This window comes from Gallus gallus, chromosome 12 (assembly GCF_016699485.2).
Source record: "Gallus gallus isolate bGalGal1 chromosome 12, bGalGal1.mat.broiler.GRCg7b, whole genome shotgun sequence".
Taxonomy (NCBI): domain Eukaryota; kingdom Metazoa; phylum Chordata; class Aves; order Galliformes; family Phasianidae; genus Gallus; species Gallus gallus.
Genome location: NC_052543.1, coordinates 14,089,224 through 14,117,157, shown reverse-complemented (window position 1 = coordinate 14,117,157; position 27,934 = coordinate 14,089,224). Strand labels below are relative to the sequence as shown.

General features: G+C 42.9%; 1 long non-coding RNA gene across 34 annotated transcripts in view; it reads left to right on the top strand.

Annotated features, from left to right (window-relative positions):
* The window catches only part of LOC101751855, a 73,282-nt gene that overhangs the window by 6,339 nt on the left and 39,009 nt on the right, over nt 1-27,934 (top strand). For 8 of the 34 annotated variants that reach the window (XR_006931319.1, XR_006931317.1, XR_006931312.1 and 5 more), the window contains exon 2: nt 22,518-22,600. The exons of 24 other annotated variants lie outside the window; for them this stretch is intronic. This is a non-coding gene — a long non-coding RNA (uncharacterized LOC101751855). Of the gene's footprint in view, nt 1-5,197; nt 5,245-22,517; nt 22,601-27,934 lie in introns of those variants that run through there. 2 more of the 34 variants (XR_006931323.1, XR_006931314.1) reach the window with 2 other exon arrangements.

Genomic DNA, 27,934 nt, shown 5'->3' with positions numbered 1-27,934 from the left:
AAATGTTCTACTACATACTAAAAATCTGCAAGATACTAATATCAAAGTGGTTAAAAAGGACAAGTGGGCTGTGTGGAAAAAGTTTCGTGGAGACAGAAGGAAGAAAGGCAGTTAGGAAGATAGAAAAGCTGTTAAAGATTTCAATTTCTCTGCTTGAAGTAAAAATTTGAAGAGATGATTGATCTTACATTATTTCAAATTAGATTTAATTTCTGATTAATCTGTTATTTGATATCAGTGCCCAGCCAAAGCAATTATATTAATTCTTTTGAGTGATACTACAAAATAAACCTTTCCATTTGATTTGAAGGAGTTAAATGGTGTGTTTGCACTGGAAGACACTATATTAAAGTGCTGACAGATGTCCAGGTCTGCTTTCCTCTATAATTAAAGCACTACTTGAATAAAACCTGAAAGGTTGTTGCCAGATCTCTTCTTTCAACCTTCTTTCATTACATTTGAGGTTCAAGTTTTGTACAAAGCTTGACAGAAACTTGAGAACTGCAGTAAAATCCAGACTATATTTGACAAACATAAAGGAGTATGGCTGACAATTACGACCAAGTGCAAGTTGAGTTTTATGAGTTTGTGTAATGGAGGCTTTCACCATCCTTTGTGGTGTTCTTTGGCAGTTGGCTTCTTTCCTACTTTCATTTTCAGAATTATGATGTTCGTAGCAGTTGTAGAAAACTTAAATATTATTTCTGTTGGAATGTTGCACCCCAAGTTTTCACCTAATACATTTTGTTTTTCATTCATCTGCTCTCCCAAAAGTGGAAAAACTTCTGCTGTGTTTACTTCAAAACTTCACTTTTGAGGTAAAATCTGAGTCACTTTGTCGTGGATGCTCATCCTAACAATTCAGCCAATCTGATACACTTTGTGCATGACTGAATTTCACAGGCTCCTGCAGAAACATCTATCTCCTCTACAGTGATCAGAATCTATTGCTCTTTGCTGTATGACCTTGTAGCAAGATTTTTATCAGCCAGAACTATGTTGTTTTATGCCTATTATGTTATATGAAATCCCTGAGTGAATCTTACTGACCCTTGCCTCCCGTTCCAGCTCTGTCAGGAATAGGACTTGATCTTATTTGGAGTTTGGCTCTGATAGAACGTACAGCTCTCACTGTAATTTCAAGTGCTCCTAGCACTGGAAGAAGCAGGTCTGGGAAAGTATCTAAGCAGAATAGTATGCTGTGTATTAGCTGCTACACGTTACATTTTTGCATAAAGTGGAAGGTCTACTTCTTTTAGCTAATGTGCATAGGAGCCTAACATGCCCTCTTTTTACCTGTGGAGCACAGCTGATGTCCCCAGGAATCAAGGTAATATTCACTGAAATCTGATAGAAAATTCATGCTATGTGCTGAACAGAAGAGTAACTGAATTGCTTTGTTAGTGCTGAAAACACTAAGGATGTGGAACAGGTATTTTACTGTGGCATGGTAGGGAAAGCAGCAGTGAAACCACCCAGCTTTTTACACCAGTCTGAACGAAATAAGGACAGGATATTTGTGAGCTATCTGAGAGTACACAACTCTAAAATCTTCACAGCTGAGACATAGTGACTGTCTTTGCCGTGATATTAAGTGAATGCGGGGTATCTACAGTATGTGTTTACCTCTGTATAACCTATGATTAGACTGAAGAAAGCCTGTGCTCTTCTAAGGTGAAATTTGCCCTCGTTTGTCTCGGAGGCTTAAGAATGACGTAACGTTGGGATTGAACCCTCTGTGTTCAATTTGTGGGAAATTGTGCTGGTAGGAAGCATCTTGTTGCTGTACCCAATGCACGTTGATTGTTGCTCTGCATCTGCATGCTTACATGGTGGGGAAAAACCAGATTTTTAGCAGTTCTGGTGATGTGATTTGTTTGCTATCAGATATGTATCTGCTAGAAACTGTTACACAGTTATTTTTAATGCCTGTCCTTTCTTAGTGCCTTTCAAAGTATGGGAAGCGGTCTCTTCTTCCTTCTTGCTGGTGGGAACAAAAGCAACTGTGTGTCAATAGAAATACCAACTAAGTGTTGACTTCTACATATTATTAAGCAGAATAAAATGTCTGGATTTGTCCCATGCAGTGTAGGTGTCTCTCTGTGGGGAGGGGTTTGCCAGCCTGATGGGGCTGATCACATGCAGTAGGGATGCATGCACAGGAAACAGGGCAAATGGATGTTGCAGATCGCCAAACTGGAGGAAGAACTGGTTGTAGGATGAGTTTTGATACCTTAATATTTGAGGCTATAGACTGCTGTGCTAGGGAATATGTGCAGACAACTGCAAGAAGCTGAAGGGTTGCGATAAAACAAAATCTGAGTGTGTATTCCTAACCTGCTTCCATTGCTGTCTTTGGTGTATTTTATCGCTAATCTGTGCTTGATTCTGTTTTAAACATTAACACGCACATACAAAAAAAATCCTAGAAGAACAAAACTTCAAAACACTTGGTGGCAGTGAATTACCTAAATTTACTCATGTCAAGCATTGCCTTGCTGCAGATTCCTCACAGTTTTATTTTTAGTTATTTCCTACGGAGAGCGAATAAACAGAAGGTCATACCTGAGCTTTCCACATAGGTTAGGTGTTGTTTTTTTTTCTCTGCTACTTGTAATAACTACTAACTAATGCTGTAGGTACTGCAGGAAATAAATGGTGTGTGTTCAATTTTAGAAGAGTGACCTAAGAGTGACAATAAAAATAGAAAGCAGAGAGGAAAAAAAGTTTACTGGTTCAGATGCAGAAAGCAGTGTGGCTGAGACAGTCTGGAGCAGAGCAGGGAAGCAAAGCACCGGTGTGGCTATGTAGAGTGGGGTTTGCAGGACACATCTTTACTCCCTTCTCTTTGGAGAAGGTTGGCCAGGGTGACTCTGAGCTGAGCTGCGCTCCCTGCTCCAAAGGAATGCTTTAACCCCCGTAGGGAGACACCACCATCTGCTTTGCTGATCCTCTGTCCTAAGAGAAGCAAATATCTTGGAGAGGTGACAAAACACAGCTATGGAAATCTCTTCTTCGAAAAGGGAGCACCCACAACAACCATGTATTTAGATTCTTACTCTGGAAACAACTCTGGTCCTACTCAAATTCTTTTCTTTTCTTTTCTTTTTTAATGCTTAGGCAGTCATTGAGTTGCAAGTGGAAGCTATTAAATCTTTGGGCAACTGAAGCATCTAAGAATGGAGTTTCCTCCCTTCCCACCCCATCTGCAGGAAGAAAGTTAACTTTTATTAGAACTGTGTTTCCTAGGCTCATGTATGTTTCAATAACGCCAAGGATTGAGTAACACTGATTATGGAGTAGTTAGAAGGGAAATATGGGAAAACTGGAGTGCTTGGCCTTTTTGAAATGGTCATCTCTGTCCAGACAGACCTCCTAACACTCATGAAGCAATCGCAGCCTGAAATGTGGCATTGGGTCTTTGCTCTTCTTTCTCTTCTTGTGTGCTTTGCTTTTGTGTCTCTTGTGTATCATACGTCTGCTTGGCATTGTGTGGCTTTCTGGTTTGTATGCTACCACTAGTGCTTTGTGGGTATCTGTTCCCAGCACTTCTCTGACTTTTTGAGTTGTTAATACCTTGTATCTGCATGGCAAGTCTTGGTGGTTGAGGTCTGACGAATTTCACTTGTCATCTTAGAGAAATTATTGAGTAATTCTGGTCTGTATTCCAAGCAAGAAATTTGTTTCGTGATACTGTGATTTAGTTCTCCTTAATCAAAAGCTTCTGTGACTTTCTTGCTAACACTGTTCTGAGTTTGTTGTACAGATGATTCAGTGCTTTGCTGTAAAACTTGTAAATTATCTAATTAGATTTGTACAAACTGTTCTTCTGGAATAAAATGGAGTCAGTTGGCCTTTGGGAGGGATTTTGCAGCTGAAGTGATTTATATTTCTGTTTTTTAGGGCTTCAGATTAACAAAGCAACTGAGTGTGTGCTGAACTTCAGTAGATGTGGAAATAGTGGTTTGAGTGTTTTATTATGTGTTACAGTAATGCAACCATAAGCTTCCAGCATCTTCTACAAGCAAGGGCAGAAAGAGGTGTTTCCATGGTGGGATTTTGTTGTCTTTGAAAATCTATAGTCAAGACTTCTCTCTATGCTGCCTGGCTGGCGGGGGAGCATAGGTTGTGATTTTACCTAAGTGCCTTGAATTTATGTGGCTGAAGTTAGGAGGGATTCGTCTCTGGCTCTGCTGCTCCTGTGTGGAAGAAAGATTTCAATTGCAAAGCAAGAATGCTGCTCAACAGAATTAAGGAGGGTAACATTAAGGCCTAAAGTATCTTTCTAGACTGATTATTGAAAGCCACAGGGATAAACTTCTGGTGATTTTAATAAGATAATGTTCTCCTTTTAAGACCAGATAACTCCAGCTGAGCCTACCCAGGTCACTTTTCAGCCAGGAGATCTACCTGTGGAAGGGGAACGGTACTCTGAAGAGGAGGAAAAAGATGGTTACGTTGAATAAATGTGCAATAAATGGGACTCTGAGCAAACTGATGGCATAACTTGAGCTAGACTTTCTTCAGAGCAGGCACACATTTGAGAGGCAAAGCAGTATTTGGTGGTGAAGACTGAATACCTGCACCCCTCACTTCCTTCTGCCCGTGCGTTGTTGTCCACATGCAGCCTCTCTTTATGTGATTTTAAATCAGCTTCCCCTGTCTCCCCTGTGCTGTCAGCTGTGGCATTTTCCAGATCCCTTTCGAGGACTTAACTCTCATTCTGAGCCTGAGCAGCCCTGCCTCCCAGGCTTGTGTTAGAGCATCTGCCTCGGGTGGGAGATGATATACAGTAGTCTCCTTTATTTACAGGAACGTTTCCTTAATGAGAAATGTCCTCCAGCATTTCCCCTGAAGAGCCAGCTGCCTGCTGTACTTGTGCACCCTGTGTCCCAGGACACCCACGAAAGGGGCAGCTGGATATCTAGCAGTCCTCAGTGAAAAACGTTCCCCAGGAACGTAAATTTAGCTCTGAAGTTCGTAGGTGTGCTGGGATCCATGGTCTTTTTGTATGGCGTGGAGTGCTGCACTACTACTCGCCTCTAAAACAGGGCTTGGATTTACAGTGGTTCCCTGTGGAAAAATAGTGATATGTGATTTATAACTGCATTCAGCCAACAGCAATGATTTCCCAAGTGCTCATTCAAAAAAATGTGTATATACATATATACACAATGTGCAGTGGGAGGCTCAGTCTGTCTTTTAGATTCAAGTCTATCTTGACCATGCCCAGAGTCTCAAGCTGTGAGTACTTGTGGGAAAGCCCGGAGAAGGTCTGGCTTTGTTTGGCAGGGGTGGGAGTTAGGGAAAGGTTCTGCACTGAAGGACAGTGGGCACAGAGCAGACTCCCTGGGGCAGTGGTCATGGCCCCAAGCTGCTGGAGTTCGAGAGGTGTTTGGGCAGTGCTCTCAGATAAAGGAGATAAAGGGTTTGAATTCTGGGTGGTGCTGTGTGGAGCCAGGGGTTGGACTTGATGATATTCTGTGATTCCGTGGTGAATTTGGTCTGGCTGCTGCCAATGGAAGCTGCAGGTCTTGCTTGGGTCAGACAAAAAGCTCTGCTCATGCACTGGCCTGCATGCATTATATACCATATGTACATGGATAAAACGAGAAATTTTCTCATGTCCATGAGTCACCTGCAGATAGCTTTGCTTCTGGCTGCCAGATTGAGTACTTTGGGCCTTCTGGAGACTGCTTGGGGTCACAAAGAGCTGTTGTGCATTGATTACTTTTGTTGTTGTTCAGTAGTTTCTTTCACCTTGCTTTTCTGCTAAGACCTCTCCTCATTCCACAAAATCCATTCCCCTTGATGTATGAGCACTAGCACTTCCTTGGTGCTAGCCCATTTTCTGAGGAAGAGCCAACCCCTCAGGTTGGATAAACACTTCTTAAATAAATGGAAATTTAATTTTTTTTCTCTCTGATGCCAGAGAAACGTGATTGCAACAGCAGCAGACGGTCCCTGCCAGCACCTTTATACCCTGGCATTTCTTAGGTGGGGTTTTGGCTTTGGTGATGAACTGTTCTCGCAGATAAGGAGCTCTTGCCTTTTCTCATCTGACTAAGCCAAGCAAGTTTGTCCCACTACGAATATTTCATTAAAACTTTATCCCCACGTGCTTCAAACAGCTCTTGTTGTAACAGTGTCCAGATGTGTCTTTAAAACTGTCTTCATCCGTTGGTTTTGATAACCTTCCTTGGCAACCAATCCTCTGTGCTGAACACTGCATTCATTATCGCAAGGAGTTCTGCTTGGGTGCCTGGGTCTCTCCTGGTGTTTTCATTTTTCTAGCGAGAGGCTCAATAAACCGGGAAACGCAAACTTATTTCACGTTGGCTGGGGCTTTAGATTTATAGCTCTTTGGTCGGGGACCAAACCAGTTAAAATGCAGTCCTTCAGCCTTATCTCACTGGTGAAACACTGCGTCTGCAGAAGCTGAATTCATACTCTTGTTTCTGCTGGTTTAGCCATCCGTTATTCCCCTTGCCTCCTCTATTCAACACGTCCCAGCCTCTTGCACAGCAAAGCTCTTCTTTCCCATGCTTTGATTGAAACTTTCTCCGTCTCAGCTGCGCTTTACCAAGAGGACTTTGTCCTCAGCAGCAAAGGAATGACCCAGCTCCTCAGCGCTACTCACGAAGCCCATGCTGAGAATCCTTGTTCCAGCACAATGCCAGCCTTCCCCAGGCAGAGCGGCACACACACGTCACCATGTAGGGCGGCATCGCTCGGGCGGGTGGGATGCTCTTTGTGAAAGCACCCTCCAGACCCATTTGCATTCATACGTTGAGTGGGAAATTGTAAGGACTTCATGAGAGCTATAACCAATAGAGCTTCTCAGGGGATGATTCCTTCTCAGGGCCTATGTTTCCAGTTCAGAGGGTTTCCTTTTTTTTTTTTTTCCTTTGCTTGCAAATACTCCTTGTGAAAGCTTCACATCGGACTTGGATCTTTGTTTTCTGTTCTATTTGGAAGGCATATTTTGAATTCTTAGTGGGATTTTTCTTTATGGTACTCTACAGCAGTCCTAGTGCAACAGCAAATGTTTTATCTTCAGTTTTTAAGCCATGGGCAAACTTTTCCTGGTATTTTATTTTCCTTGCCTCCTAACAACACACAAGTACTTATGACAAAGGGCTGGTCTGTATCTTTCTTTTATCAGGATCTTTTATCAGTAGACACTGCTGCTTGCGAACACTTGCTGCATCCTGGATTTAAGACTGTTTAGTGTCAATGTAGTGTGTTGAATGACCTGGGTGCTGGCGTCTCTTCAGCAGTAATGAGGCTGGGCTTGCAATTGTAGTCTGCACACGTCTGACACACGTTATTTCCAGGGGAGCCCTTATACCAACCGGGTGCAGCATGTTCCTGCCACCTCGTGTCCGTGGCCAGCAGCATGACCAGGTGTTCAACAGGCTGTGTGCTCACTGCATTCTTACCTATCTGGACATGTGATTTTTGGATGTGTTTCTTGTGCCCTATGCTGTCTAAGCTTTCCTCCGTGAACCTATTTCTAATGCAGCCGTGCTCTTGCACATGTTCTTGAATATTTTTTCATCATTACCTTTTAACTTTTCTTCCAAACCATTCTCTGTGTTGAAAATTCAATGCCTGGAGATGTAAAAGAAGTGAACAAGAACAGTCCAGTAGTGACTTAAAGCATAAATCCCCAAATTCAGATATATTTTATCTTTCCTGACAGGAAAAGATGACATTAAAGGAAAAAAAGTAGGTAAGAGTGCAATTAAGGAGTTACAGTTCTTGATTGCCTAATGCAAAAAGATAAGGATTTCATATGTTCCTGGATTTCGTTATTCTTCAGGCCATCATTAGCCACTTGAAGTGAATCAGCATCCTGCCAATGATGCAGTCTTATTCCAGTATTGCAAGGACTGCATCTGAGTCATTTTGAGGTGAAACACAGCACCAACTGTGTGCATAGCAAGGCTTCAGTCATTTCAGCAGGCAAAAATGGAGAGCGTGCATGTCTTGTTGTCCAGTGGGCTTTCAGAAAGGCATCTACATTTGATGTCTCTACATTTAAAAAATAGGTAAATGTGGTTTTCTTAGTATATATGATTGCTATCATAGGATAGTCCTCTAATATTTACGCTGCAGTGAAGACTGCTATGAAGCAAACACAGCTCTGCCTGGTGCAGGCATCCAAGCGTTCAACATGACAGCTCCAATCAGCATGGGGGAGGGAAATTAGGAAGAAAAATCCTTGGGTTGCCCAGGCCAATGGCCTCTATTTTCTGTGTGCCCTGCAAAATGGTAAACTCTGTGCATCCTTTTTCTGTAATGAAGAGAGAATCTGACCCTCTAATCCTCTTTCTCTAATTACCTTACATCTGTACCTTGCTTGATTTGGGCCTTAATGCAGCAAAGATTTTTAAGTATGTTAAAGTGCTTTGCTTAATCAAATCCTCAGGTTCTAATTCAAATGTTCCCAGAGACCTTTCTTTGCCGATCTGGGGAGAATTTCTGCTTTTCAAGGCAGAACCAAAGCGTGTGCTGCTTTTTTTTTTTTTTCCCTCCTCCTTGGCATGCCTCACAAATTTCTTATCAGTGCTTAAAGGCATTTTGGCTCCTTGTCTCTAAGCACACAGGCAATAAATCTGCTCTGCTGTGTAGGTACCATCAGAACAGACCCTTCACTGTAGTCTGGTGTTGCTGCTCCAGAGCTGAGAGCACTTCAGTATCAGCATCTGACCCTTGGCTGCACCAACCACAAGTCCACCTGCATCCTTCTCCTTGCTGCAAAGGAGCAGAACCTAACAAATACCTCCCAGCCACCAACCTTTCCTTCCCTTCCAAGGCTAAAGGTGGTCCTTCCTGAATATCTCTGCTTTGGTTTCCATGCAGCTGTAAAAGTTTTGTCAAATGTTTGATTGCTATTCTGCCACCTTAATTTTGGTTCCCAGCATCCTCTTATGAAGGTACCAGCCTGTAGTGACCTCCCCCCCCTCTTGTTCTGCAACACCTCCCTTTTGATTTGGTGCCAGGCTGGTTTCTGGTGGACTCTGTGGGGTAGCCTTGTCTTGCTGCAGACAAGCAAGCTCCATCCATGTTGAGTTTTGCCATTTGGGGATGTCTGAACCTCCCCAAACCACTTGCTACCTTGCCGCCCCTCTGCCTGCTCCATTCTGGCTTCTCTCCGTTTCTGTCCAATTGGGTTGGAAGAATTGCACCCATTCACATTCAGAATGGATATTCAGATTCAACCTCAGAAAGGATACACAGGACTCGTGACATCTGCAAGCGGTCATCACATTGACTTTGCCTCTAAACAGCACTTTATCCCCCACTTCTGTATTTGTCTTTTCTGTTTAGACTGGGGGGCAGCGATCCAATCTCTTCTCCAAGAGGTTTGTGACTTCAGATGAACCCTGCAGGCTGCTGTGTAATGCAGAGTCACATTTGCTTTAATTTAATCAGCAGCCTGTGTTCTCTTGATGTGTTTCGTTCTGCTCTGAAGACATCCCATGCTGCTGGCAGCTTGCTATTGCCCAGCAGCCCCCTGGTACCAAAGAGCGATCCCTAACCTTTCAGGAGGGTAATTCAGACAACACCGAGGAGTGTATTGTGATGGGCAGCGTATCTCTTCTACAGTAAAGTGGGGGAATTTATACTCCTATAGAATGCATTCTGTGAGGGTCCCTAGGCTTTTAAAGGGAGCTTTATGAATCCGCTTGGGTTTTATAGAGCTGTGTGGGTATTGTCCACATTTAAAATTTTATTGGTCATCTTCATTGTGACAGAAAATTGAGTTCCCCTTTTATTAGTCTCCACTGGGGGCACACCACTCAGTAAAATACCCCCAAACCTAGAACAAAGTCTGCTTTAAAATTGGAGACTGCTCTATTTCATATTTTCGCTGCCCCAAGGAAAAATCTTAGAATTACTGGACTGCTTTTAAAAGAAAAATGTTCTGGCTGGATTTGGAACTGAGGTGGACTGTATTATATCTCTATTTCACGTTAAAGATGTTAAACTGTAAGGGAGAGATACTTCTCTGCTTATCACAGATCTGTGGCAGAGGGCCATAGGATATAAGGTGCAGATGGATGCAAAGTCTCTGTAATAAGAAGTGTGGAAACAATTTCACGGCCTCTCTCTCTCTCTGTACAATGGTCTGTTGGGCACACAAGGCAAGCAACAAAGGCAACCCCAGGTAACTGGTGCACCCAGGGGATAGCAGCACGTGGAGGTAATCATGCCCAGCACCCAAGGGATGTAGCCTTCAGACAGTTCTGCTTCTGTGGCTTTATGGTAGCTGACAGTTCTGTATCTCAGTAGGGATTTTAAGGTATTACTGTAATACAATCATAACTGTTGCAGATGGAGGGTTCTGTAGATATGTTATCTCAGGTTTGGTCATGGGCATCTGCCTGCACGTGTTGTGATATGGCAATCTTGTCTGTGAGTGTCCACCGTTTACTTCTGGGACTCATTGAACGCGTGGTTAAATTACGTCTGCAGGTTAATGGAGGAAGATGCGTGCGTTCAGGTGTCAGGATATGAGTACTAATCCCATCTGTGTGTTTTGAAGGCCCTTACTAAATTCAATAAGTACACTCTTATTCTCTCCTTCGCATGAATATTGCCACAGAGGTCCTCACCAGAACCTCTTGGGCTGCTCTATGGGGGTTACTTTGGAGATTTTTGGTGTTTTTTGGAGAAGGACACAGAAGGGTAATGCACAAACCCAATGAAAAACACTATAATAGAGTTTGTCGCATCAAAATCAAGCAGTTTGTAGAGGAAATTATGCCTGGTTTAGCCAACTTTATCTGTTTTAGATTAGCTTCATTAATTAATCTCTTTTAGGGTTCTTTTTTACCACGTGCAACTGTGTACTTGTGATGTGATGGTTTGTCCCAGCAGTTGGCATATCTTTGTAAAATAAATAAGTAGTCATTTCTACTGGCAGGTGTTTTCTGTGAATTTCCAGTCTTTCAATGACTTAAATGAATTGCAGAGAGAGCTGGGAGCCTCTGCATGAGCAGAGTTAAGAGCAGGGACTGGAGCAGTTGGTCACTCCAGAGAGCCAGTATTAACCTTGAGAAATAGGTCTGTTTTAGGGAGCCTTAACTCCTTGAGAACATCGCTGCCTAATGACTGATGTGTGTGATAAAAGCCTTGTACAAGTACCAATGTAGAGAATGTTTGATGGTTTTCTTCATGGGTGGGGTCATCATGATGCAAATCTCCAACCTGCAGGTGTGAGATAGAGAAAGCAAGGCAATGTCAGAACTGACTGTCTCCCTGCATGCTGCTATGACAAAATCCAACTGCAGCTGTGGTGACTGGTGCAAGGCATGGGACAGGACCTTGTCTTTAGGCACTGGAATAATCCGGCTTCCAAAAGTAAAGGCATTGATGGATCAGGCGTAACTTTCAGCCTGCTCTCAGCAGGGCTGCCTCCATCCTGGCAGATGAATGGGACTATGGCTGGCAGATCATGGGATTAAAACACTGACACCTCATATTTTATAAACGTGGAAGGAATGAGATTGATGCACAAAGCTGGGTAATGTAAGTGCAGAGGCTGTGTTGAACTGAGCAGCAGGAAAAAGGAGGCTCCCGTATTTCTGACAGGCTCTTAAAGGTTTTGCAGATCCTAGGGAATCATTGATATCTAGCTGGAGGGAAGCTGAGAAAAATGAATTGCTGCTGTGCAAGGGGAGGCTCTTTCACTGCGTTGACTGCTGGTGGTGTGCAGCACAGTGCCTCTTAAGAAAGAGAAGAAGGAAACAAATTGTGTGTGGGAGATGCATGACAAATTAAACCTCTGGATAACCCCATGTCAGTAAATCACTTGTCCCAAACCCTAGTCCTTGGTGCTTCAACATGCCATGAAATCGTGTAAAAGCAGGACTTTAAACCCTGCTTATTTGAAGCTGAAGCTTTACTTAAGCGTATGAAATAGATCTTGGGGAAAACTCTGCAGGGCCCTTGTGTTGAAACATCCCATGACTGGATGAAAGTAGGAAATACCGTTGACAAGGCACTGAAGGTATGCTTACAGCTGGGTGTATGTTACATTTAAATCATAACTGGATAGCTCCATCCTTTTAGAATCAGCCTCAGTTCTGCACCTTTGTGACAAGTCAAGCAAAGTAAGGTCTCTTTTCCAACCTTTGTACATGATAAAATGGTTTAATAGAGGAAAGTTCTCATTAGTTACTAAATGGCTGATAGAACCAATGATATACACTGGTTACAGGTAACAAAGTTCGCAATTAATAGCAGACACAACAGAATTCAGCAGTTGGGGCAACCTCTCTGCCCCAGCACTTGCTCCCCTGCTGACAGAGCAGAGAGCCAAAGTCGTGTGCAGATTTGCTTTTTGCACTTCCTTTGGTGCAGGGCAGAAATGGAAAGGATTGGTGTCTGCATGAGTGTGCTTTCAGGCATGGGAAGAAGTTTGGTCTCTCTGTTAACGAAATTTTGTTAGCAGATTTAAATGATCTTGGAATTCAAGAGGTTAATGTGACTCCTGGATGTATCTGGACTGATGTGATGCCCACTGTCCTTCAGGCTCCGCATGACCCACCAGCTCTGGTGTTTGGGCATTCATCCTGACTGTAACCACACGTAAAATAAAGTGGTGAAAGCAGCTGTGCTGTTTATAAATCACTGTAACGATGTTTCCATGCCAATGTTGAGATGTCAAAGTGTTGGTCGTGCAGGGATGCTGACAAAGAGATGAGGCATGAGGACAAAGCATTGGGCTGCTGTGACTGCACGTTTAACTGTGCCAGTGTGACCCATTGCTGGAAGTTCAAGAAACGCAGTGCTTTGGGGTTTCTTTCATTTCAAAACTGAAAGATTGACCTTAAAAATCAATACGGTGAAATTTCTCGTGTTTCACCTGAAGTCATTTCTGGAACTGCAGGGGTTGAGGCAAGTGGAGGGAAAATGAGAAAACACAGGGTCTGTAGATTAGTGTGGACTGAGGGTGCAGCCTGACTTAGGACTGTTGTTGAGCATGGGACAGGTCCCCAACCCGGCCCTTCTCTATGGGGCTGCCAGCTGAGTGCTCACCCTGGCTCTGCCTGCATGTATTGGGGCAGATGTGGCCACGTCTGCCAAGCCACGAGGCTTGGGATCTTCAGCTCGTTCTGGGTCTTGATATCCCTTCTACTGTAAAGAAGAAGCTTTGTCTGGCTGAGTCTATTCAGTCAGCACAGAAACGTGCACGTGGATTGTTTTTCCTTCCTTTTCCTTCTCTCCAGCCTGAAACCATTCTTGTCTTTAAGTCTCCCTGAACAAACAAGATGCTGTTCAGTAGTTCTGAGCAGTGCTTGTTAGTAAAAACCCCCTCCTTTTTTCCCTTGTAGCAAAGGAAGTTAATTGAAGTAACAAGTGGTTTAACACTATCTGGTTAAAAAAAAAAAAATCTAATAAATGTTTAACATTTAAACAAAGTTCACTATATGCTCCAACAGTACTGCATCTGTGTTTTCTCTGCTTCCTTTTTTTTTCAGCTTGGCATACAAAGTACCATTTAAATACCATGGTGAAAAGGGCAAGCACTCAATTTAATGCCTTTGAAATTATTCTGGAATTAAATGCTGGGCAATATATCTCAGCCAAGCAGTGTTGCATGTAGCCACATGCAGCTAATGAGCCATCAAAGGCAATGCTTTAAACCCACATGCATACAGTATGCAGATCCTGTATTTTTGCGGTCGTAATACAAATCAGCAAACTTAACTCTAAATCAAACACAGGTAAAAGGGAGAATATAAATAAAAACAAAAGGAAAAGAAGAGGGAGTAACTTTGTGGCTAACTGGAAAGAAATTTGAAATAACAGTTGGGGTTTCTTTCAACACCATTAATCACCTCTGCTGGAACATCCCTCACAACCCAGGCTTTCTTCTCCTTGCTGTTATTTTCCCTCTTTAACACGGTACAAAATGTACGTACTCTTTGTTGTTCCTGAAAGTGATTTCCCCCGTGCTGCGGAGGCACAGCTCAGAGCATGGCCCATTACTGCTCCCTCTGCTTCTGGCTGCAGGTTTCTGCCCTCCTCCAGTGCCCTGAACTCACCAGTGTGGACGTGGTTGTTTCTGCCCTCGAGCTGAGTGGCGGAGGGATGCTGCTTTGTCACTGTCTGGGACAATGCTGAGACCTGGAGAGTACATGCAATGAAATTTATAAGCCAGAAAGGAAGGATGTGAGATGATATTTGTGTAAGGAATTGAGGCATGGGTTGTGCCAGCATTTCCTTTCCCTACCTGTTTTCCCCCCCAGCAAAACAAACATATGAGACAGCTTTGGATCCGTGCTGGTTGCCTGCAGGCTGCTTAATGGCCAGTGCAAAATGACTGATGGCTTTTAGCCAGCTCTGGAACAGCAAGAGTTCACCTTGCTAAAATCCTTGAAGGAGATGGAAGGGCTCCTGCAGCCCTCAGGCATCTGCTCCGGGGAGAGCCGCTCCAGTGGCCTCAGCCACCTTGGTGCTCACATGGAGCATGGGGTAATCAAGGCTGGGGAAGTTGTGTTGCTTTCTAATTTTTATTGTTGGGGGTGGAAAGCTTCTGCACAGAAGCAGGCTGTACGCAGCACCCGGTGCCTTTTGAACAGTTTGTAATTTGGACAGCTTAATGGGGCAGGTTTTTAATGAGTCGCATCAGAAATCCTTTAATTGCATGATGATGATGGAAACTAGAGAACGAGCAACTGGGAAGAATACGTGTCTGCCTGAGATGAGAGGTAGAGCTCGCATGAAACACTCAAGGTGGTGAAAAGGTGGGAGCAAGGCGGGGTTGTTATTGCCTCTCCATGGGTACGTTAGCATGGCACAGAGGGATTAACTTGTCCAGTGATGGCAAGGGAACACTTAAGCCCAGCCTTACACATGGGGGAGTTTGAATGCTGTTCTCTACATCCATATGCTGTTCCCGGAGAGCTGCGTGTGTACATACATCACATCTATGTGTGGAAACGTGCTCATTGTCTGCAAACAAGGCAAAGTTGTGCTATTCTCAGGTGGTAGCTGAAGAAATCAGAGGCAGGATTAGTAGCTATGATAGTCCTTTAAAGCAGTAAGTGATCTAGGAAGCAGTCACGACAAATGCTAACGAGATGGGGAGAGCGATCTGTACGTGTCCTGCTCTGTTAAGTGGAGTATTCCCAAGCCCCTACTGTTTATGTTTGCAATGTAATTTTTGATGAAAACAATGTTTGTGCATGCTTGTTTAAATGTCATCATCCATTCTTATTAGTGGAGTAATTAAGAGGTTATATTTATTCAGCTCTGAAATTTCTTTTCTGTTTTCGATCCTCAGGTGATATGACTCAGGTTTTGTGGTATCTTTTGCTTTCTGGCAGAAGAGGTATAGAAAATAAATCAAGCTTTGCTATTATACTTAAAGTATACTTTGTATTTTGAAGTGTTTTGGTTTGTGTGTTTGTTTACGTATGTTTACACAACATGCACGAGTCTCCAGTTCTTTTCCTATGCTGGAAATTCTCTTTATAGTGTTGGGGAGGGGGGAAAAAAAAAAGAAAGCATCAATGGAGACGGTCATCTTTGTATTCAGCATACATTAGTGTGATGAATAGAGATATTTTCCCTCTACCATTGCAAATATTTATAAACGACACATCAGCGCAATTTACTTTAAAATGTATTTTCTCTCACAGGGGTTTCCTCTGTTTGTCATGGTATTTATCCAACTGGGAAACGCTGAAAAATGGGAATGTGTTAACACAACAAGCCAGAAGGATACAAATCATTCTCTTTCTGCCCCTCTGTGGGAATAATGTGAATATTTATAGATCTGGAAAGCTTTCAGGAGTCTTTAATGAGTGAGAGAAAAACCATTCTCTTCGTGCTGATACCATTTTTTGTTTAGACCCGAACATCCATCAGTTAGTAGCTGTAGCACCAATGTTGCTGAATTAAATCAGCCATCTATACTTAAGCCAAATTTGTTGGTTTTGTTTTACTATTAAAATTGCAATAGAGCTGAGCAATGATACAGAACCACAAGAGTAACATCTTCTAGAGCATACAGCCAAAATATAGCACGTAAATACGATCAACTTGGAGAGTGGGTTTCTTGGACAGCGGGTCAAATGGAGACCTGCTCGGACAGCTTATGTCATGCAGCAGGCAGTGTTCCTGGCGTGATGTTTAGCAGAGGTTTCCAGGCCTCCCCAGTGGTTTGTTTTTGCTAGACTGTTTTATGTGGAAGGTGGGTTGGATTTTATGAGAAGTGAAAGGGTGCTGATAAGACAAAAACGGGGGTTCCAGCGAGCTCCTCTCCCTTATTGAAGCTAACTGATGGAGTGGGGAGAGGAGGAGGGTTAACGCAATCCAGTGGGAACGCCGAGAGCAGAGAAAGCACTTCAAAGAGAAGGCTGAGCAGGGGTCAGCAGCGGTGTCAGGTCCAAAGAGAAATGAAGAGAGGAAAACCTGAACTCTGTGCACCTTGTCTGACAAAGGCAGCAGTGTTGGACACTAGAGGGAAGAGTGGAGGTCAGCTAAAATGGATACATGGGAGGCAAACAGAGGATGTAGAAATCTGGCAAAAGGAGATTTTATTGTGACAAAAGAGAAAGCAGAGTATCCCATGAAAAGTCAATCATAACTCTCGTCTTTTACCTTTTGAGTTTCCAGGAACAAGTTAGGAGCAGAGCTCCAGAAAGGGAGTGGGAGCGTGCACCACTTGTAAGAGGAGATGCGAGGCTGGGTTTTAGCACAGCTCATTCTTCGGATGACTCTTTCATGCAGAGGTCATATTTGAGTCTTTTGCTGTTGTTGGCTCAAGGACTGAAGGCCTGATTCTGACCAGGGCAAAAGCTCCCATTTCTGTACTACAGTGCCAACGTAAGATAAAGCTCGGTTCTTTTTTCACATACAGCCAAAACAAATCAATAAAGCAAACTCAAAGACTCAATTGGGATCTGAGATCCTATACAGCCTTCCAAAATATTAGGTCTTACCATAGTGTTTTGCCTCAGGACGTTATTTGGGCACGAAGCAACTATATGCTATAGCAGCACGGGAAGAGTGGATTACAATCACTTTGTCATTGCTTTGGCTTTTCTTTCGGTGTTTACAGAAACTTTCTTGCCCCCATTTCCTCTGAAGGCCAATTTGAATGCTGTTTTCTTATGAGTAACTGTGTTTCTGTCCTGGATCATGGTAGAACCAGCTCAGAGCAGGCCCAGTCTGTGGCTTCTGTGTTTGGACCTCAGCTACGCTGCAGTCAGAGGGTAGAGGATGCTCTGGAGAACCTCAGCTGTATTAAAAACAAAAAATTTGGCCTGAGATGAATACCATTCCACACGTCTGTAGCAAATACAATTACAAAACATCTTCCATTTGATGGGTGGTGTTTTGGAGCACTTTGGAATTTAATAGGTCAGGTTGGTGTAGCACAAGTGCCCCTTCTCACACTTCAGTATTATTTTTATTCAAACTGTTAAATAATAATACTTTTAAAAGAAACAAAGCCCACTTCAGGAGAACATTGAGTCCTGAAGTACCCCAAACAATAACCCTGCTCCAAATTCCTGCTCTGTGTGTGGTGAAGAGACCAGCACAAGCATGGGACTTTCTATTCTGAGGCTGAGCTATAGCCACCGATGAGAAATGGAGCAAGAAGGGTGGAAGGGAGTCTGTAACAACACAGTGGCAAGGCTGCTCTCTAAAGCCAGCCCTTTATATAACCCAGGATGTCAGCAACAGTTCAGCTCAGGTTTATTTTTACATTCCTTCATGGTTGTGGCTGACAGACAGCCCCAGGGCTTGCACCCTGCCTTCTAGGGCAGCCCGGTGGCACCGTGACCTTCTCTGCACCCTGCCACCAGCATGTCCCCACCCCAGGGACTGCAGCCGGGCCCCAGCAGCCGCTCACCCCTGCCCTTTTGCTCCTTGTGCTCCTTGCTGTGCCTGGCAAAAAGACCTCCAATTACTTCCAATTGTGGTGACAGTTCTGCGTGAGGTGAGATGCTGTGTTGGGGACTGAGCCTGCTGCCTCATTAGGCCACCACTGGCCTCTGGGTGGTGGCTGCTCCCCATCCCAGCTAACCTGGCTTGGTGCTACATAGTGATGATCCCACTGTGTGCCTCTCAGCATGAATGTGTATCTCTAGTTTACAGAAGCAGTGTTGGGTAGTTAGATGGTCCAAAGGCAGATCCAGTCCTTGGGCAGATCCAAAGTAGGTGAGATTGGAACCTCTCACATGAATGTAGCAAAAAGTAGTAATCTCCCATTTAGCTTGATTTTGTACCTGCACAAAGGCACAGTGGATGCTATAGTACAGCTTACAGTGTTTTGAGTTGGAAGAAATTGGAACTTTGGAGAATTGGTGAGGGATGGATCCATACAGAAGTAAAAAAAAGTCCACAGGGATGTAGAAAGGTAGGAATTGGAGGAGTAAAAACGTGTTTTGTGGAGAAAAGTTGGGTATATCTCCCATCCCTGGGAGAAAGAATCACTCTCCAGTACCTTCAAGAGCTCTAACCAAAATCACCACTAGAGAGGTCTCAGAGGAGCTGAGACCAGGAGTCAGAAACATCTGAAGTGCCATAGTTTCAATAATCTTCTATTCTCAAAAGATTACCAACTCCTACACAGAACAGCAGTACTCAAATAGTGCTCTCTCCATGCAGCATGTCTGCACAGTTGTGATTTCAGGATTATGTGGTACTTGCTGAAATTGGAGACCTCCACAAGTCAATAGGATTTATGTGGCTGATTTCAGAAAGGACAGGATTTTGCTCTCCGTAATAGAAGACCACTCATGCCATAAATAATTACATGGGAAGCATATTATCACACTCCCCTGTACTTGTAGTTCTTACTCACACATCTGTGCTGAAGTTGCAGAACAAGGCAGTTTTGGGGTACCTGGTTATGCGTTGTGTGCGTGTGTATCAGCATGGAGATGTTAATCCCCTTCTGAAGGCCTTCAAGAAACTTTGTCCCTATTTGTAGTCACAGTGGCATCTCAGGAGCCTTCCCTATTCTTCTAAGGCATTGGACTGCATGAACATCTCTTTCAATGGTCTTTCTTTAAATCCCTTTGAGCTCGCTGGTTTGCAATTCAAAAGCGGACAATAATAAAACACATACCCCTGAAACATTGTAGCTTTTGCTCTGCCCCGTCAATAAGCTCTCAATTTATTTTACACATTGAAATGAATTAGATTTTCTTTTAATCAAAAAGGTTCAGATATGTTAATTTAAGAAGTTTGCATCGCTATTTTTCTGCTGCATCCATTCGTATTCTCTAGGAAAGAACTTCTGGATGCAGTTTGATTTGTGGAGGTTTGGCTTGGTTTTTGACCTTTCTTTTATTCCAGCAGTTGGGTGCCTGGGGCAGTAGAAGGCATCCTGCAGAGACGGATCTGTGTGAAGTTCTGTCTATTCTCATCTTCCTTCTGTCACTGCCTTCTGCTCCCGCTTCTGTTTCTTCTTCCTTTGTAAGGAGGACAGATGAAATGTTGGTTGGGACACGCTGGACTCTTAGTTCAGAATTTTGCATTTCATTTTCTAGATCTGCTGTAGTGTATTGCTGAAATAACGTGAGCAATATTTACGTTCCTGTGTTTTACAATAGCAGCCAGAGGTGAAAAGTAAACACAAGACCCTTTGTACTTTCCATCGTGCAAATGTCAAAATGCACAAGGCAGGCATTGAATTAGGGAATGCCCAGTCACTGGGAGTTTCCCACTACTTAGGCAGTATTATTCTGGGATCGGGTTTCTCTCTGCAGACCTGGAATAATAACATCGTCTCTCAGTACTGTGCTTAAAACTTTGTCATACGTGAAATGTTCGACTATTTTGGCATTGGGTGATGATAAAGAACTTTTATATTCCCTTCTCTTTCAGGCACCATGTTTCCATACATTCACTTTCTTCTCATCTCTCCTTTTTGATTAAGCATAGGTTCCAGAAGCCCCAGTCCATTTTACTTTTTTTACTTCTTTCCCTTAAGGAATCATGTATAGGCGTAGCAATGTCATTGAGCCCATTAAAGACTTTGAAATCTGTGTGATGGCTCACATTTAGATAAATGGATGAGCAGCTGGCTAAAATGCCTTTCAACTCATGGTCAGAAACTTGTGACTTACCTCCCTATTTGATTTAGAGGAACCAACCTTAGAGCAGTATATTCTCCTCATCTGGAAAGGTTTTGCCCTTCACAGTGAGCGGGGCTGTGGGGCACTTTTGTTGAACGTGGGTTAATGTACATAGTGAAGGACTCAGGGCAGCCTGAAGCTGACAAAAATGATAGTTTGCACTCATGAGTTTTATGTCTCCAAAAAGATGTTCAGCAAAGTTTCACGTAAGTACCTCAGGCTGCAAACTGGAGAGCTGTAGTTCACTGGAGCAGGTCAAGAGAGATGGTAAATTGAGGTAAGCTTTCATCTTTGTTGAGAATCTCTCTTTAGTAGATTTAGACAGGAGATTAGTTATAGAAATTAAAGGGCAGGTTTAATTGGGTGCTAGTCAGCCTCTACTGCACACTCTGCATCTTCAGCTGTCAAAAACCCAGGAAACTGAGCACGTTCCCATCCTGAGGAACTGAGTTGTAATGTCAAAAATCAATATTCCTAACAACACGTTTCACCATTCTTATATTAATCATTTTCTGTGCCTTAATTTAAGGCCTTTATGTCTCAAAGCTGGAGTGTGATGTGATTATAATGAAGTAGCAGCAGTGACCAAAAATTTTGTAGTTCAATTGGTAATTTGGATATCTGTTGTCAGCTTGGCAAAGACTGATAAAGCATGAACGGTCATAATCATTGTTTATCTCTGACGACGATAGTTTTGAGTTTAAAAAACAAAAACAAAATAAAGGAACTTGGGATTGAAGTTTTTTGAGTACAATGTACAGGGGTATGCATTGAGATTTATGTATTGATTGCTATGCTATAGAAATGTCAGTACATAGTGTTCTTAGGAGTGTTGTCTGATTGTTGTTTACAGTGACAAGGAAAGAGAACAAAGCAGAAAGCTGTTGTCTATGTTTTTTTGTCACTGGCTGTGCAGCTGTGGTGGGAGGTGACTACAGGCACTGTTGTGTTTATGGGTATTGTGAGAGGGCTCCTGTGAAGGAGAGTGCCCTGAGAAAGATGAGCAAAACCTACAGATAGTGAATACTGGACCTACGTGGAGACCAGAAGGGACAAGGGGCAATTAAAGGGCTCCTATTTCTAAGCACAAACTCCTTCAAGGCTCAGCTGGTGAACGTGAGCCATAACCAGTGATTTCACCTGTAAAACAGCTCAGCTGAGGAGCAGATTCTTGGCTCAGTTTTCCCCTGGCCTACAGGGTGCAGTTCATTTGAGGTAAAGTCATCCTTCCCTGCCAGAGAAACACTGCTCCCGGGAAAATGGGATACACCTGGTTACCAGAAGAGCTTTGATGGGTCTTTTCCATCACTTAGAGACTACATGAAGAGCCATAGTTTCCAAAGCAAGAATAGAAAGTGTATAGAAAACATCTGAAAATATGTGACCTCGCCTAAACTAATGCTGATAAACATTATTTTAAAGCCCTTCTAAGGGCTCCAATTTTGCATTAGTTACAGATGTCATGAGGACAAAGCCAAATGTCAACAGATTTGTGGAATAATGCAGCAGAGCTTTAGATACGTCCTCTTACCATTCGATGGGTTTTGTCTTTGTGGTGGTCTGGCATAAAACAGAAAGTCAACATTTGTATTAGATGCAGTAATCCCATTATAGAAAGAAAGAGAAAACCAGCACTGACAGCAGGCCCAACCAAATCAATTACATTTCTATATTGTCAGGGATATTTCAATCCATTTGTTTATAATTGTATTGTGAATTCCTTTTCTATGTTTTGAGTATTTTTCATTATCTTTTGAACTCAATTTTACTATACGAAACAATATCAAACAGACTCTGTAGTTCCTTGCTGAATCTGGTCACTAGGATTTTCAGGGATCAAGTTCAGACTGTTTAATGCACTCATCCTCTATTCACATCAGTGACAAATGTGCAAGAATGTTTGAGCTCAATTGATTCCAATAATTAGTGGGAGAATTTATCCCTTACAACGCATTGCTAATACAAAGGGAAATTTTCTTTGTGTTAATTTTTTTGGACAGGAAGCCTTGCTAAGAGAATGTATGTCACCTAAGTAAGATGTATTCCTTTACTCAAAACATATAGTGAGTTCCAAATTGTAGATCTACTCATTGTGAGTTGCAGTGTATGCTTCATGTTAAGAAAGTGAGTTACTTTACACAGAGGATTTGGAAATTAAATTTTTCAAAGTGTTTCTGGGCTTATAAATCCCTTTTGCCTCTGGTGTATATGAGGATACACAATGGGCTTTGAGTGATCTTGCAAGCTGTAACAAAATTCAATTTTTGTTAGGGATTTGTAGAAAAATATTTTATTGGTGCCTGACAACTGGTATGGGAATATTTATTCCTTGTATAGAAGTAGCATTTTGAAAAACATTATGAACGGGACAACTGCTGTGTTATTCCTTGACTGCTCTAGGACATGGGAAGAACATACAGCTGTGGTTACCTAATGGTGATGGAAGAGCACCATCTTTTTCACCTTTTTCTGCACTGTTAACGGTAAAGTATGAATCACAGTTATCGCTTGGTACATTTTCATGATGATGTATGGTGACTTGGATGCGCGTATCTGTAATTAATGGGAGGGAGTTGCATGGCTAATTCCCTGTGCAGTGCTGACATCCTGTCTGCAACTTTGTCCCTGACTTTTAGTTACGTGTATCAAACAGCCGGTTATTGCATTACATCCTTGTATTATATAAATAAAGCCTTGACCTTTGTCCTTTGCAATATTTGTTCAGGGCAGTTTAATTTGATTTGGGAAAGAAGCCTGAGTGTTAAACCCATTTGAATCTTTCACACACCTTGAATGTTGATGGGACCATTTCTATTTAAGAGAAGGCACTAACTCTAAGAAATTGCCTTCTACCGTTTTGTCATTGATATATGGGTGTGTTTCTACAGACTGAAACTATGAGGAAGCCCTTCCTATGCAGGGAGTGTACCTACTCCTCTGTGTTGCAAGGCATCATGGGCCCACAGAAATTATTAGCAATGCCATACTTTGTTTATTATTTCATCAAACAGTTCTGAAACAATAACCCTCCTTGGGAAACTTCCTTCCCCTGCTGCAGGCAAAACTCCAACGGTCTTTTAATTTTTATTCTTCCCCATCATCACGTACTATAGCTTAGTTAGGACTCCTGCCTGTGAATCCTCCCTAATTAAAATAGACTGGCCCAGGACTATTGCAGTATTTTAAGACATGGGTATATTGGTGCCAAAAGCTCAGGCCTTTTCCAGAGTGGGTCTAAACTCTTTCTTCCTCCACCATCAGTACACTTGTTTTGTGGTTTCTCCACAGTGTGCATGTGCTTTAGAGATGCAGGTAAGCAGTGTGATTAGTCTGTGAGCATCCAACCATGTTACCTCTGAGCTTTAGTTTCTTGCCGATAGCAAATGTTGATAAAGGTGTTTAATTGTCTTCTGTGGACACTGTGGGCTAAAGTCATTAAAGATTTGGACTGTTAGTGCAAGACACAAGCTGGCCCTTATTAAAATTCCTGTGACTGTAGCGTTGTTACTACCCCTGTGCAAACCCTACCAAAAGCAATCTTTTATAATGATGGAGATGCAGATCCTCTAATTATCCAAGACAACTTAAATTAGCACCACAAACAACTGCTAAAAGTTGAGACAGCATGATGAGTGAAAGGTAATTGATTCTGAGTATCTTAGGGCACAACTGCTGTTAAGTGATGTCCAACAGGAGCAAATAACGTTGTACATTTAATCACACTTTGAAGAAACAGAGATGTGATTTATACCATTGCTTGAGACTGGGGGACAGAAGCCTGAGAGAAATAGGGAAAACTCTCATGACTTGCTTGGATTTTTCACTCGTTGCCATTTATATCTTGTATTGTGTAATTGAAAGAGGGTTTATATCAATTTTATATTGTTTTCAGATTTTGAACTGGGTGTAGTTACAAAACCAGCATGAAGAAATATTTTTCATTGTTAATTTCAGATTCATTGTGTTAGTAGAAAAGAGGGGTTCCTGGTGAACCTCCTCAGGTTCCCCTTGGGAGAAGTACAATAAACCTTGACCACTGCTTATCTGACTTACTCCATTTAGATTTTTTTTCCCCATTACTTTTGGTATAATTACGCATAAACAGTGATTGCATGAAGCTACCTGGGTTCCATGTAAGTGATATGTCTTTGGCATACTGCACTTTCTGTAGATGGCTTAAAGCAAAGCATTCTTCTGCGCTTGGCGGAAGAAGGATACAGAGAGCTTTTGTACCCCAGTTGCAACAAATTGGATATTTCTTTAATCACCCAAGGGAAGAATGCACTTGATTGCATTCTGTGAGCTCTGCAGTTATTGTCCCTGGGTGGATCCAGCAGGTGAGCTGATTCCGTACCACCCCTCCCACAGCTGCCACAGCCCCCTTGAGCCATCAGCTCTGTCCCTTTGGGCCAGCTTTGTTCTACAGGGCAGTAACTATGTGACAGTCCATAGAAAAGCATGGGGGGAATGGTCATTCATAATGAAGCTGGCAAGCCAACGTGAAAATCTTCTCCCAAGGAGTAATGAAGCCATGCTTCATTTGACTTCTTATCGGGTGGGTGTACTGGATGTGATCTGCAGGTAAGGGCATCCTCTTTTTGAATGTCCTTTCCCATTTTTGTTCTTTTACGTTGTGACTACTCACTGTTTAAGTAACAAATTGACAAAAAAAAAAAGCCCACTTTTTTTTCTAATAAGATGTTGCTAACAAGACTATAACTCTTGCATGAGGCATTATTAATCTTCCAGAAGAAAGGAGAGAACCTGATTAAAAATTGGGTCTGTTTTTGCAAATAGCTGCACAGTGATACATTCAGTTTTGAAGAATATTAAATTTGAACCTTTCCCTCCCCTTTTTTATTTACAGAAAATAGTAGATGCAAGGTCATTGCTAAAAAAAAGTGGATTGCACTGTCATCAGTTTAGATATATTTCTCAGAAATATTATGAAAAACAGCAACGGTGAAAATGAATGCCTCTTTTTGTATGCTCAGTTTCGACTCAAACTCCAAGTTTAAAGTGGTCACAGAGTTTTTCCCTTCTTATTTTTCGTTAACCCGGTGTTGGAGCCAGGCTTTGCTTTGGCATGGTCAGCAAAACCTCTGGAATTTTGTCCACACGAGCAGGTGCAAACGTTTGCTTTATCATCTCCGTCTGGATACGAGGCAGTCCAGGCTTGGGAGCTCTGCAGCCAGGCTTTACGTGCTGAGGCAGCTTAACTGAGACTCCGTAATTAAAGGAAAAATTCAAACAAAAGGCACTTCCCAGCTGTAAGCAGCACACATCTGGTGGGACCCAAGCAGGGCTGAGCGGGCATGCGGCTGCCCTTGCCCACATGTGTGGATATATCAATGTAAACACGCATCCAGTTAGTTTTCACACATTTGTTACAGCTTCCCTTGCCTCCTCCAAGGCCTCCCACAGCCCTCCTCCTCCTTGATCTTGCTGGGAACGCCTGGATTTATGGCAGTGCAAACTGTTCCTTGGCTTTGTGCAGGGCAGCAGCCTGGTTGCATTGGGTAGCATGGAGCAGAGAAGCAGGCCAGGCTGGGAGGAGATGCAGGCTGAGCAGCACACATTGTCTTCTTTCCTTCGTTAGACCCTGCCATGTAGAATAACGCTGATGGAAGGAGAAGGCTCTCCTAAAGGAGCACCCATGAGGCTGTAAAATATATTTTAAACTGGGAGGAGGGGCTTCCTTGTAAACCAGTGCTTTCCTGCTCCTATTTTTAATGAGAGATATCCACAGAGTGCCTGTGGTGTGGCTGCTAGATGAGCATATCCTTAAAAAGAGCAGCAGAGATAGGAAGTGCTTTATCACCGGGTCTGACGCTTGTTCTTTTGACCAGAACCAAGGAAGGGGGAAATATCAATGACTTCTCCAACATGCATTACGTGCACATGCTATCGTTGTTCTGTTTCCTGGGAATACTGGATCCCATTTTACATGGCGGCACTGTGCTTTCCTCAAGCAGTGTGCTGGTGATCAACCTTCAGCAAAGCAAAGCAAACTGGGGGAAGCTGCCTTGCTCTGTGACTACATTTTTAAGTCCCATGGAGGTTTTGGATGCCCAGGGCATTGTGGCGTGTGGGGCGGTGGCTGGCCGGGACCAGGCTCCTTCCTGTGCGCGGGTGGACAGGGACAATGGCTCCAAGCTGGCTGTGAATCAGCGCCTGGGCTCACCCTGCAATCAGCCTTCAGCCCTCAGGAAGCGAGCCACCTGCCCCGCTTCCTCTCATTTAACAGATTTATTTTAAGTGGAAAAGGCTATGAGCTTTGTTCCTTTTTCTCAGGGACTTTGCGTCCTTTAGAGATCCCCAAAGGCTGTGGAAGAGCACAACAGTACAAAGGTCCTCCTTTGGGGACCATGTGCTGGTCCCCAAAGCACCTTCACTCAGCACCTTGGAATTGAAGCCAGAACTATTTGTAAGATGCTTGTGGACCAAAACACTGAACAGTGCAGCAGAAACTCTTGATATTATTTGGGTCTCACTCTATACTCTTCTCAAGGAGAGTGGTGAAAGGTGTTACTGAACAAAGCCAGGTCCTGATGCTCTGCTGTCCAAACCTGCTGCTGCTGTTCACCTGTCTCAGAACGCACTGAGGTCAGCCTCTAGGATTATCTTAGGACAATTCAAGGCCTATTTGTGTTGACAAACCCTTCCCTTTATTCTCATCCCTACTTACAGTAGCGCATGTTAGTATCTCCTAATCCATATCTTTCAACTTGCTCACCCATCCTCTTTTTTTTTCTTCCATATTAGAATTATTTCTGGATGTGTTTTTTTATCTTTCACAGAACTTTTGCCAAACCAGAGACTCTCACAAAGAAGAACGTGAAGTGTCTGACAATCATATTTAGTCAAAGGGTGGTTCAAATATAGCATGCAGTCACGTGTATCATAACAAAATCTGTTGTTATGATGTTAAGGTGGATTTTAGCTGTAGCTCCAGTTAAAGAATGTGTATAGAATCATAGAATCATCAAAGTTGGAAAGACCAGTAAGATCATCTGGTCCAACCATCAACCCATGCCTTATACTGCTCAAGACCATGTCCCTCAGTGTGACATCCACCCTTTTCTTGAAAATCTTCAGGGATGGTGACTCCATCACTTCCCTGGGCAGCCCCTTCCAATACCTCTCTCCTTTTAGGGAGAAGAAATGTTTCCTAATATCCAACCTGAACTTCCCCTAGCACATCTTAAGGCCATTACCTCTTATCCTGCCAAGAGGTGTGATATACCTCTGCCTACAGAAAGAGGAGTGAATGGCATCACCCCAGAGCCATTATTTCCCATTAGGTTCTGTTGGAAAAGGTGAACACCAACTTATTTCACCTCTGCAAAGCTGTGCATAAAGGCAGACAGTGGAAAAGAAAGTCCTTCCCTGCCTGTGTCTTGTCTTTGCATGTTGATCGCTGCAAAGCAAAGCTCTGTGGATGCAGAAATAAAGGCAGGCTGGGCAGAATTTCAATTTCCCAGTTTTATCATTTCTATGATATTTCTTCCAGATTTACCAAGCTCCTATGACAAAAATTTTAGTAGTGTTTTATGTTGGTGGTGTGTTTTTTGTTGATGGTTGGTTTTGGCCTATAACTCCTTTTGTATGGTTTGCAGTTTTAGTCTCTGAGCAAGCTAGAGGTCCGCAGAGCACCATCCAAATTCAACAGTATTTATTCTGGACCCCTGAACTTTCCTTTCTTTTGTCCCTTCACCCTATTTTTAAATATCCTTTCTTCAACAGATCCCGATTCTTGGTTCAGGAAGTAACTAACAATATTAATATAAACCATGTAAACAATGCATCATTGCTTT